Source organism: Podarcis tiliguerta, assembly GCF_965153285.1.
Source record: "Podarcis tiliguerta genome assembly, chromosome: 17".
Lineage (NCBI taxonomy): Eukaryota > Metazoa > Chordata > Lepidosauria > Squamata > Lacertidae > Podarcis > Podarcis tiliguerta.
This window is the reverse complement of record NC_139550.1, coordinates 17,803,271-17,815,391: the sequence shown is the minus strand read 5'-3', so window position 1 is coordinate 17,815,391 and position 12,121 is coordinate 17,803,271. Positions and strand designations below refer to the sequence as shown.

General features: G+C 42.1%; 1 long non-coding RNA gene across 1 annotated transcript in view; it reads right to left on the bottom strand.

Moving 5' to 3' along the window:
- The window catches only part of LOC310668028, a 44,252-nt gene that overhangs the window by 27,442 nt on the left and 4,689 nt on the right, over positions 1-12,121 (bottom strand). Inside the window, exon 2 of the long non-coding RNA XR_014506557.1 lies at positions 8,949-9,032. This is a non-coding gene — a long non-coding RNA (uncharacterized lncRNA). The remainder of the gene's footprint in view (positions 1-8,948; positions 9,033-12,121) is intronic.

Sequence of the window (12,121 nt, the reverse complement as noted above, 5' to 3'; positions counted from 1 at the left end):
GAGGAAACAGGGTGGGATGTGAGCAAATGTTCCACACATTTAATTTTGTTTTGTGTATTATTAGAGCTTATTTGCATATTGTCAGTTGCATCTCTCGGCTTCCTGTCACAATGACAAATGAGTCGGCAAGAGCATCCAAACTATCAGAGGCATCTGAGAATAAAATTTCTGATTATTTTTAGGGCTTCCTTTTATTTGGGCTTGATGGAGAAGATCTTTAATAATACAAGATTTGGGCTAGCATAGTGGCTGAGTTATGAGGTGCATGTTGTCAAGTCCCCAATCCAAATCTCAGACTGGCTGTAAACTCACCTGAATGCCCTAAACTAGCAGCCCAATTTAGACATAATGTTCCTGGCTTGCCTAAACCACTGTTTAGCACACTCCCCAGCCCCAAACACACATGCAAACACAGAAAAGGATTGTCCTGGGCACAGAAGCACCGTAGCTACCAAATCTTCCTTCAACCATCTGGGCAATATCCGGGTTTCAGCATTGTGATATATAGATCACAATGTCTAAAATAAGGATGGAGTTATGTAGACGAGTTTGGAAGAAGATTTTGGATTTGTTATTCCGCTTTATCACTACCCAAAGGAGTCTCAAAGCGGCTAACATTCTCCTTTCCCTTCCTCCCCCACAACAAACACTCTGTGAGGTGAGTAAGGCTGAGAGACTTCAGAGAAGTATGACTGGCTCACGGTCACCCAGCAGCTGAATGTGGAGGAGCGGAGACGTGAACCCAGATCACCAGATTACGAGTCTACCGCTCTTAACCACTACACCACATTGACTGGTTTCCCCCACATTGTTATTTTTGCATAGCACATTCACACACACACACACAGAGAGAGAGACTATGACTTGTGATATATTGTCAGGTCAAAAATTATGAAACTGATATCACAATATGGACTTGTTTGATTTAAAAAACAACAGCAACACACACAAAAACCAAGCAGCAAAAGATAGAAGAACCATCTGAAAGAAGAAGAAGAAGAAGAAGAAGAAGAAGAAGAAGAAGAAGAAGAAGAAGAACTTATTTATACCCTGCCCATCTGGCTGGGTTTCCCCAGCCACTCTGGGTGGCTTCCAAAAGAATAGTAAAATCACAATAAAGCATCAAACATTAAAAGCTTCCCTAAACAGGGTTGCCTTCAGGTGTCTTCTAAAAGTCAGATAGTTGTCTATTTCCTTGACATCTCGTGGCAGGGCGTTCTACAGGGAGGGCGCCTCCACCGAAAAGGCCCTCTTCCTGGTTCCCTGTAACCTCACTTTTCACAGTGAGGAAACTGCCAGAAGGCCCTCAGAGTTGGACTTCAGTGAAAGGGAGGCATTATCCAAGGAGACTCTGTTACATCACTAGGCCCCTTTCGTTTGAACTGAAACCAAAAATGCCTGCCACCACCATAGCAGCAAAAATCTAGTGCTGATGTCTCCTTTCAGCTCAGCTCCTTGTGATAGTTTAGTGCAACTTCAATTATTCTGTTTAGGTTTTGGCAGATTAAAATAATCCTTGCCCACACTGAGGGACAAAAAAGAAAATAAAAATAACCCTACTTTTGAGTTTGACTCACATAGTAAATAGAGTGGCTTGTTTTCATGGTTGTCTTGGGTGTTTTTATCTGGATTGCCCTCAGCCACACAATATTTTTTTTAAAAAAAACCGCACCAATTTAATAATTGTATTGTTTCTACCCTGCCCATCTGGCAGCTTGCAACACGTATAAAACCATAATAAAACATCAAACATTAAAAAAAAAACTTCCCAAAATCACCACCACCACCATCATCATCATGAAAAGCCAATACCCTTTCACCATCCTGTTATTTGGATTTATTCCCCCTCTTTGGATATTGTCACTTTTTTCTCTCTATTAATTTTCTGTGGTGCTGTTGCCGGCCACCAAAGTGATTAACTTTAGGATCACCCCCCCCCACACACATGCACACCCATCATGCGTATAAGGGGACCAATTTGGAGATTGAAAACAAACTCAGTCCCACAGCATATGGATGGTTCCTTGTTGTTGTTGTTTTAGTCATAGTCGTGCATCTTAGTGATTAAAAACAACAACTGTGAAGGCCTGGAGGCAGCAGCTGCATTCAGGGAGAATGGCAAAGTAAGCACAAGGCCTTTTTGCCAAATGCTGCTCCATTCATTCACCTAAAACACTGACCTTGAAACCTTTCCCTTTATATGGGATGAGATGAGGTGTGAATTTAATCTCCATCTTCACTCGGTTCTGAATATACATCACCAGCTGTGCCAAACCACGTCTGATGGACTTGGAGGAGGTGGGCTTGTAATATCAACATACATCCTCTGGAGGTTAGCATCAGGGCCCTTGGCAGAGCGTGGGCTCTACAGTAGTACCTTGGTTCTCAAGTGCCTTGGTACTCAAACAACTTGGAACCCAAACATTGCAAACCAGGAAGTAAGTGTACTGGTTTGCGAACTTTCTTCGGAAGCCGAACATGCTCCGTTTTGAGTGTTACACTTCCAATTTGAGTGCCATTCATGGGTTTTGAGTGTTACGCTGTGGTCTGTCTGTTTTTGCTATTTATTTTGCGTTTTTGTTTTTCCTGCTTTTTTTGTTTTGTTTTTGTGTCTGTGTGGAACCCAGTTCAGCTATTGATTGATTGATTGTGTGACCGCAGTACATTGTTTATTGCTTTCATTTTATGGATCAATGGTTTCGTTAGATGGTAAAATTCATGTTAAATTGCTGTTTTAGGGGTTGTTTTTAAAAGTCTGGAACGGATTAATCCATTTTGCATTACTTTCTATGGGAAAGCGCACCTTGGTTTCAGAATGCTTTGTTTTTGGAATGGACTCCTGGAACAAATTAAGTTTGAGAGCCAAGGTACCACTGTATTTCCATCTTGCCTCCAAATTACAGGAATGGGACCAGGATGCTACTGGCAATGCACCATTCTCAGGAGAAGCTTTTTTACAAAAATGCATTGCATCAGTACGTGTGTGTGTGTGTGTGTGTGTGTGTGTGTGTGTGTGATTTGCCCCTTCCCTTTATAAAGGCTTGCGAAAGGCATCAGGGCCATTTCTTTCACCAAGTTAATTCTTGGGCTGTGCAAATGGATGAGGCCAATAGTAGCTCCATTTAAACTTGCTTCGAAAGCTATGGGGAAAGCTCTCCCTTCATTTAAGGTCCATTAGTGGAATCAAGTGGAGTCTATTTTAACTTCATCAAATCACTGACAACAGACAAGGATAAAGAGGAGGGAAAGTATGTAGGACAAAGGAAGAGCCAAAAACCCTACAGTGTACATGTCTATTAAAACCAGATGTGTTTGCTGGCTGCACCAAGTTGATAAATGCTAGCATGGTAATGATGACTCTGTAGCAGCAATTTTATCTCACGGGTCCATTCAGTTGTTTTCCATTGTTTTCATTTCACAGGCTCATTCACACATTCAGAATATATGGTTTATTGCAATGCAAAGGATGCTGTAAAGAAGTGTTTAATGTGAACTCATTATTTATTATTATTATTAGCCTCTCATATATTGATTTGCTTTAATGCATCTGTTTATGCCACAATTAGTAGCACAGCGTTTATCTGATACAAACAAAAGACATTTCGCTTTTTAGACTAATAACCGTTGATTCAGACCTGTGATTCAACAAGAGCTATTCAAACAGTCTGAATAAACGCTGGTGTTTTAGTTGCAGCCAATTAATACAACAGCAAGACTTCCCTCTTAAGTGCTTAAAATTGCTCTGTTTGCAAAGGTAATGACATCCTGTAAATATTTGGGATATTATTTGCTCTGCAATCAGTAAATTGAGACAGAAGAAAATGTTATATTTAATAGCTTAAAATTGCTTTCATTAAGTACAAACTGCATTGTTGTTCTTTCTGTTTGCTGGATCTGCAGTTTTTGCTCAGGGTTCCAGAAACCGGGGGCCTGGTTGAACTGTATAGAAAATCCTGCTCTGGTTGAACTGTATAGAAAAACCTGTGGTTGGTGCTCTCTATCAGATGTGTAGAAGGAGGAGAGCAATTCAAACAAAATCAATGATGACATAAAGGTAAAGGTACCCCCAACCATTAGGCCAAGTCGTGGACAACTCTGGGGTTGCGCGCTCAACTCACTATAAAGGCCGAGAGACCCGGTGTTTGTCCACAGACAGCTTCTGGGTCATGTGGCCAGCATGACTAAGCTGCTTCTGGCAAACCAGAGCAGCGCACGGAAACACCGTTTACCTTCCTACCAGAGCGGTACCTATTTATCTACTTGCACTTGACGTGCTTTCAAACTGCTAGGTGGGCAGGAGCTGGGACCAAACAATTGGAGCTCTCCCTGTCACGGTGATTCAAACCGCCAACCTTCTGATCGGCAAGCCCTAGGCTCTGGGGATTAGACCACAGCGCCACCCACGCCCCTAATGATGACATAGGTATAATGATATCCAGGATAGCCAAATCTATCATTGCTTTTGCAAATAAAGTTGTTGGCATTTCTAGGATAGTTTTGTTACAAATGAAAAATGGGATACCTGATCTTCTATGTTGCTCAGATTCACCAAACTCCAGTTGTATCTAAAGCTTCTCTTTTACATTGTGTATCATACTAATAACATTTTGTATATGGGCTGCATCATAATATCTTTGCAGATGTGGTAAACCTGTATCCCCTCTCTGGGAATGTTGAAACAATACAATTAATTGCAGTCTTGGATCTTTTTTTTATTAGTTCTGAATGCATTAGCCAGTGGTTCCTGCAAATAATAAAGGTTATAAAGTGCACCCTTGTTTTGTGCCTCTTTGTATTCAGAGCCTTGACCATTCAACTGTATTACTGCTCAGCTATTGCTGTACAGATTTTTAAAAATTAATATAAAGTCATTTCAAAAGTTCATTTTAGAATAAATAAAGTTTGGAACAAATACTTTCAATGATCTTTTTCAAAAGCCTTGTGGACATCTAGAGAAGTTATTCCTCAGGCTTTTCCATAGTACCGTGAATTCAGCATTTTGCCTATACTAGGATCTGATCTGCTATGTGCCCATTTTTTAACAAATTCTGCTGGATCAGTGTGGATTAGGTTTGGTAGTATTTTTGCCATTTTATCTGCTAATATGCCAGTGATTTTTTCTCCCATCTTGTCCAATTTATTAAATAGGCCTGTATGATTCTGGATTTCCTGGATCTTTACCCGTTTTTAATATCGCTACAATTCCATGACTTAGGAAGTGGCTTGCCAGCTAATACACTGTTAAACAATCTTTGCAAATGGGGCAATAGCATCTCCGATAATTTTTTATAGAAATATCCAGGTAAATCATCCATGGCTGGTGCTTTACGTGGATTATGTATCAAATTGTATAGATGTAAACCTCTAGAGCATATTTTGTGTATAGCTAAGCATTTAGCTCTGTCCTCCGTATATTGTGTTTTATTTTATTGCTATGGCTAGTGGCTAACGCAAATAAAGTATGTACGTATGTGGTTTAAGTTTCTTGGTTGCTTTAGTTATATCTTCCAGTGTTATTTGTGTGACTAAAGTTTGTTTTCGTTCTCCAGTTTTCTCTGACACATTAGTTTCTGTGTGTTGTTGGAATTAATCCAGCACATGCATACACCTAGATGGGCCACAGAATTTACCCTGCTGCATTCCACCCAAGAGAAGTGACTAGAGAGAGGCAGTTAATGTATTGCAGACCTTTTCCCCATTGCATTAAGCCTGACAATAGAGGACAATGATGTGTTTCACCTGGAAACTTCTATATATCTTGGTTCCCGCACAGCACAGATGGAGGTCTCCTCATTATCTTTCCTTCCCTGAGTATTGGTCACATGTGTGCTGGTGAAAAAGATGTGGTCTGTGCTGTGCAAGGCAGAGATGGGACACAGTCCTGGTAGCTCTTCCCCATGTGCCCACGAGTATGAAGGAGCACCTCACATTCGCCAACCAGCCTGCCCTAATTTCCTATCCCTACAGGAGTAGTAGGGGACGCAGGTGGTGCTGTGGTCTAAACCAAAGAGCCTTGGGCTTGCCGATCAGAAGGCCAGCGGTTTGAATCCCCGCAACAGGGTGAGCTCCCATTGTTTGGTCCCTGCTCCTGCCAACCTAGCAGTTAGAAAGCACACCCCAAATGCAAGTAGATAAATAGGTACCACTCCGGCAGGAAGGTAAATGGCGTTTCCGTGCGCTGCTCTGGTTTGCCAGCAGCAGCTTAGTCATGCTGGCCACATGACTCGGAAGCTGTCTGCGGACAAACGCCGGCACCCTCAGCCAGTAAAGCAAGATGAGCGCCGCAACCTCAGAGTTGTCTGTGACTGGACTTAATGGTTAGAGGTCCCTTTACCTTTACCTTTACAGGAGTAGGATGATGATGATGATGATTTTATTATTTGTACCCTGCCCATCTGGCTGGGTTTCCCCAGCCACTCTTGGCAGCTCCCAACAGAATGTTAAAAACACGATAAAACATCAAACATTAAAAACTAAACAGGGCTGCCTTCAGATGTCTTCTAAAAGTCCTATAGTTGTTTATTTCCTTGACAATTGATGGGAGGGTGTTCCACAGGGTGGGTGCCACCACTGAGAAGGCCATATGACTAGTTCCCTGTAATCTCACTTCTCGCAGGGAGGGAACCGCCAGAAGGCCCTCGAAGCTGGACCTTGGTATGGAATTGCAGAAACTGCAAGGTGTGCAGTCAGTTTTGAGTACAGTTCAGCACATAGCTGTAAAGTCTCCAGGAACAAAGGGAGTGATTTCTGTTGTTTGCAGAGAAGTAAAGTGATGTTTGTCAGGGGGTCTTTGCTCTTTCTGTGTCAGTGGAAGCAGACTCAGAATCTTGTCATTCTGGGGGAGCTGTCTTCTTAGGCTGGTGTGTTAGAGGCCTGAAGAGGAGTTCATCTCCAAATTGCAGTGTCAGTTTTTTCTCTCAAGTGTAATGGGAGGTGCAAGGTCAGAGAGAGAGGAAAGGTAATAGTTTTTTGAAGACAGTGTTGATGTGTATCACAGAGTTCTTCTTTTGCCTCGCCAGGAAGTGGCGGTGGGTGGCAAGGAAGCTTGCAATTCTAAAGTAACAGGCCAGAATAGCTGTGAAAAGATTTCACAAGTGTTTTTGTGGTTCTTTGACCATTGGCTGTGAACAGGTGTCACAGCTTAACTTCTGAACCTGGATGCCTGTCTGCAGGTAACAATAGCGTTATCTCCACCAATTAGCTAGCCAGCTGAACCTACAAATGCAGTGAATTCCATATAAGTGGTGACACTCGTTTTTATTCCATATTCCATATTACTTGGACTCATACAAGTCCAATATGGGAAGCAGATGTGATCTCACACACTCACCAGCCTTCATAAATAAAATCCTATTTATAGGTCTTCCCCACCCCCTCCATTCCAGGTCTCAAACAGATTTAACTCTAGGACGGACGGACAAGGTCATGTTCTCTGACGGAGTAGCAATTTCACTCCATAGTGAGTGTTCCAATCATAAGCAACTAATCTTCCATTCCAAGTTGTATGCAACTGACTTTTACTCAGAGTATACCCATTGAAATTAGCAGCCACATCTAGCTTATTTTTATTAATTCCAGTGGCTCAACTCTGAGTAAAATTTAGTTGGTTACAGACTTCCATATCTATAATGGCCATTCATAGGGCAGCTGAGCCCAAATATCATCTCAATTTTTTCTACCTTATTTGTGGACTGAGAAATTAGGGAAAACATTTCATTGAACTTCTCCAATAGGAGGAAAAATGCTTTTTTTAAAAAAAAAGGTTTTGTCTTCTGATAAATTTCAGCTTGGCACTAGGACCATGTGCTAAAAGGCCTTAAAAATTATCCTGAGCACTCTTGTATTTTGCTAGCGAGCACAGAACCTTAGTTAATTTATCTTGTGCAGAACCAGAATTTAAAGAACCAGTTGGGAATTTAGGGACCAGATAGATGGCACTTGCTTCTCAATACAACTCATATAACCATGCAGATGTGCCGAGCCCAGAATTTGGCTCTATGGTGCCCTGCTGAGAAACTTACACAATGAACACTTTCATGTGCCAAGTCGGGGAGCCAATCTGATTTCCTCAGAATTGTGGTGCTTTCCCCAACAAATATTGCACAGCCTGGATCACGCAGAGCAACTCCATTTATACAAGAGTTGGGCAATAAACATCCACATTAGGAGGGGAAAATAAGAAAAGTCTTGCTTTTTTACTGTAGACTTCCAGATGCTGCAAACATTGCACTGTATTCAAATAATCAGAGTCAATTTCCTCTCAGGTTGTCTGTCTCATAAACACCACTTTTTAGGGCCTTTTGAGCAGACCTCCCCAGTTATTATATCTATTAAAGTTACATCTGGAATCACCAGCAAAGGCACTAGGTTCATTAAAGTAGACATCATGAAGATACACAATGAGGTGGCCCCTGCCACCAAAAGCTTACCAAATGCTAGATAAAGCACAAAGGCAAATAAGCCATTGCCTCATATTTCTTCAGCTACTCGTTTCCCCTTTTCCATTCCAAGCAGCTCTGTGGTACAACCACCTGTGGCCCAGTCAGACCCACAGGGGCCCAAAGGAAAGCCAGCCAAGGCCACAAAGGGAGGGCCTTGTGCAATCGATTTTATATTGTAAACCGCCTTGTGATCCGGGGATGTAGGGCGATATATAAATCAAATAAACAAACAAACAATGCCTGCCTAGCAATGTCCTTAGTTTCCTCTGCAGCATTCTCACTTCTCTGTAGAGCAGTGCTTGGGTCTCCAGCTATTTTTGGACTACAGTTTCCATCTTCCCTGACCACTGGTCCTGCTAGCTAGGGACGATGGGCATTGTAGTCCAAAAACAGCTGGAGACCTCTCTTTCGCCACTCTAATAATAGCTTATACATTCTGGAAATTAGTTTTTCTGAATCTCCTGAGTTCTCTTCCGAATTGAGAACTCATAAATCCATTTTGCTTACCCACTTCATTCAGTTGGTGGCATTGTCACCAGTCCGTCACTGTGTTGTTGACGTCTTCTAATTTCTTCAATTTAATCTCTTGCTCTAAAAAGTCCAGAAGATCTCTATACAGTAAAAGGTGAAATGACAATGCAAACCATGCCGTACTGTAATTAAGAATGACACAGGATTAATGCCAAATTTGCAAAATACAGTAACAGATGCCTTGAAGTTTGACATAACAGCTATTGTTTTTATTGTTTATGTGGATGCTAAAATTTCAATCTTCATAAAATGCTTTTTTGGCATAGAGGATGGGAGGGAAGGGGGATACAAAATTAAAGTCTCAGAGTTCTCCCTGGTGTCCTATATATATCAGGGTTACAAACAAGCTGTAATTAAAAAGAGAGAGCCAAAGCAGTGATTTCAGCACAATACTCCAGAAATAAAAATAAAAATGATGAGTTTATTAAATGCAGTGGTTTATTGATCTTGCTTGCAGCTGGGAAAAAGAAAAAAGAAAACTTTAACCAGCATTCTTGGTTTTTTAAAATATTTGTCCTTCAGGTCTCAGTGCTTTTCTCAGTTTGCTTTACTACAGACAACATGGCAGCTTCCAAATCTTCTTGGAGACTGCAACTCATTTTGCCCCACCTAGTGCAGGCAGTGATCAGGGTTGCTGGTCCAGTAATATTTTACTTATTTATCTGTTGGATGTATATGCTGCCTTTCTGCCAAGGCATATAAATTGATTTACAATTTTACAATTTTATATCATGTGTGTTAAAATACTTTAAAAATACATTATATAAAATGTAACATGCCAGAGCCCTTTCAAGCCATCTAGGAGCTGAGGGCACAAGCTCCCAGGGCTGGTCTACCTTGCGTCTCTCTTCCCTCAGGGAACACAGGTCTTTCTTAAGCAGCCCAAGAAAAGGTAAGGGAGGAATTGCTCCAACATCTCTCTCTGGAGGGCACCCCATTGCCTACCCCTATTCTTATGAAATCTGTGTCTTGACACCATATTTCCATCAGTGGTATCCGTATAATAGCTGTTTGTTATCTCTTCTCTTCCCATGATACATAATCTGTTTTTATGAAGGATTCCAGTGTGGGATCATCACCATCATTTATTATTATTATTGATACGCTGCCCATCTGGCTTGGTTTCTCCTGCCACACAGAATATTAATGATAATAATAATAAAGTGATAAAATAGCAAACATTAAAAACTTCCCTAAATAGGGCTGCCTTCAGATGTCTTCTAAAAGTCAGATAGCTGTTTATTTCCATGACATCTGATGGGAAGGTGTTCCACAGGGCGGGCGCCACCACTGAGAAGGCCCTCTGCCTGGTTCCCTGTGACCTCACTTCTCGCAGGGAGGGAACTGCCAGAAGGGCCTCAGAGCTGGACCCAAGTATCTGGGCAGAACAATGGGGGTGGAGATGCTCCTTCAGATTTACTGTGCTGAGGTATATTACACAAAGGAAGACACCTAAGGGGCACCAACTGTAAACTCTACAGATTCAAATTTTTCTCTCCTCCTCTAGCCCCCTTCCCGATATGTAGAGTATAAATTCTTTGTTCAAGAGGTACGGATGCACAGTGACTCAGGGGTTCATGACAGCCACTGTTGAATTGCCAAGTGGTGTGCCACCATTCTGCTGTTGTTGTGGACAGTCCTGGGAGAGGGGCTTCCATTCCTTGCAAATGGAAGCTCTGGGTGGCAAGCATGTTTCTTCGCCACAGAGTTCCAGAAGTCTAAACTAAAGAAGGCCACCAACTGAAGCCACTATGGGCCTTATGTTTGTATATGTCTGTGTGGGTTTTAGGAGAGTCAAGGACAGGTGAATCACCAGAGGGCTGGAATCACAGCAGCTGCCTGTGGACGTCAAGTGGTGGTGCCAGCTACAAGAAAAGAGTATGTGCCTTTACAGGGCCAGCCCACCTTACTCTGGGGTCTCCTGATCTCTGCACCCACCTGGCATGATTCAGAATGGGCGCCTTCCCTCCCCCTTACAACAGTCTTTGATTCCCACTTCAACTACTGGGTAAGTTTCATTTGATTTCTGCCCCTCCTTGTCCCTAATGTAGATATTCACTCACCCCTTCTTCTCCTTTGTGATTCACCTCAGGTGCCAAAATGTTTTGAGGCAGCCCTGTCCACTGGCCAGGGCCATAGCTAGGGGGTGTTGAGGTGGGCCCCTGCCAGGGGCACCAAATTGGCTTAAAGGTATGTCCTTAAATATGTCTATAAATTAAAATATCAATTATTGCCTCATAAGAAAAGTTTTTAAATAGAGGGTGAAGGGGGGGGTTGGAGGAGTGGTGTAAAGAGAGCTAATCTGTCCATGGCTAGGGGGCACAATCTGGGCGGTTCTGCCAGGGGCGCAAGATCACCTAGCTATGGCTCTGCCACTGGCACATCTACAAATTTATTTAGACTAAATATAGTGGTATTAAAGCTTTGTATTAGGTTTCAGTTCAACCCGACTAAAGCATGTGTGGACTTAAATATTTCTGAACCCATTCTTAGGTTCGCTGAAAAAATTGCTTCGAGAACCAAAATGGTTGTCTTTGTTGACTTCACAAATATGAACCACTGCTGTTTCTTTTAATATACATGATAATTTTGTACAGGGCTAGATTCATCATGCTTGAGGTGGAACCCAGCCAGACTGATGTCCTGCTGAAATAAGTAGAAAATGTATCTGAGTACAAAGCCAAAACAATAATAATATTTTTATCTCTACATTGCTAGTACACAAATCTTTGTGGATGGTGGTTCTATCAGGCTTGCACATAGATAGATATAGCTCTAGATTTATAGATATATTGTATGTATGTATATATAAAACCACAGCTCAGAACAGTGGTTCTTTCCTCACCCCATGGCAGAAGACCGATGGCTATGTTTTCAGCCACAGGGATTTCTGAAATCTCAGTAACCTGACTGGCATGAAATACTGCATTGTGGGTTTCCACATGCAAGGGGAAGCAATTTCCCAGTGTGCATGTATGATTGCTTTCTAAGCGCCGACTGCAGGCAGGAATATGTATGTGAATCAGAGAACTGCAGGCCCCCGAACACAGCTCAGCAATGAGACCCCATGTCCCCTAATCCACTGCCGATTATGATCTGTGCAGTTTTGAATATGACTTAGGTACAACTGGTATAGCTCCAGCTCCGTA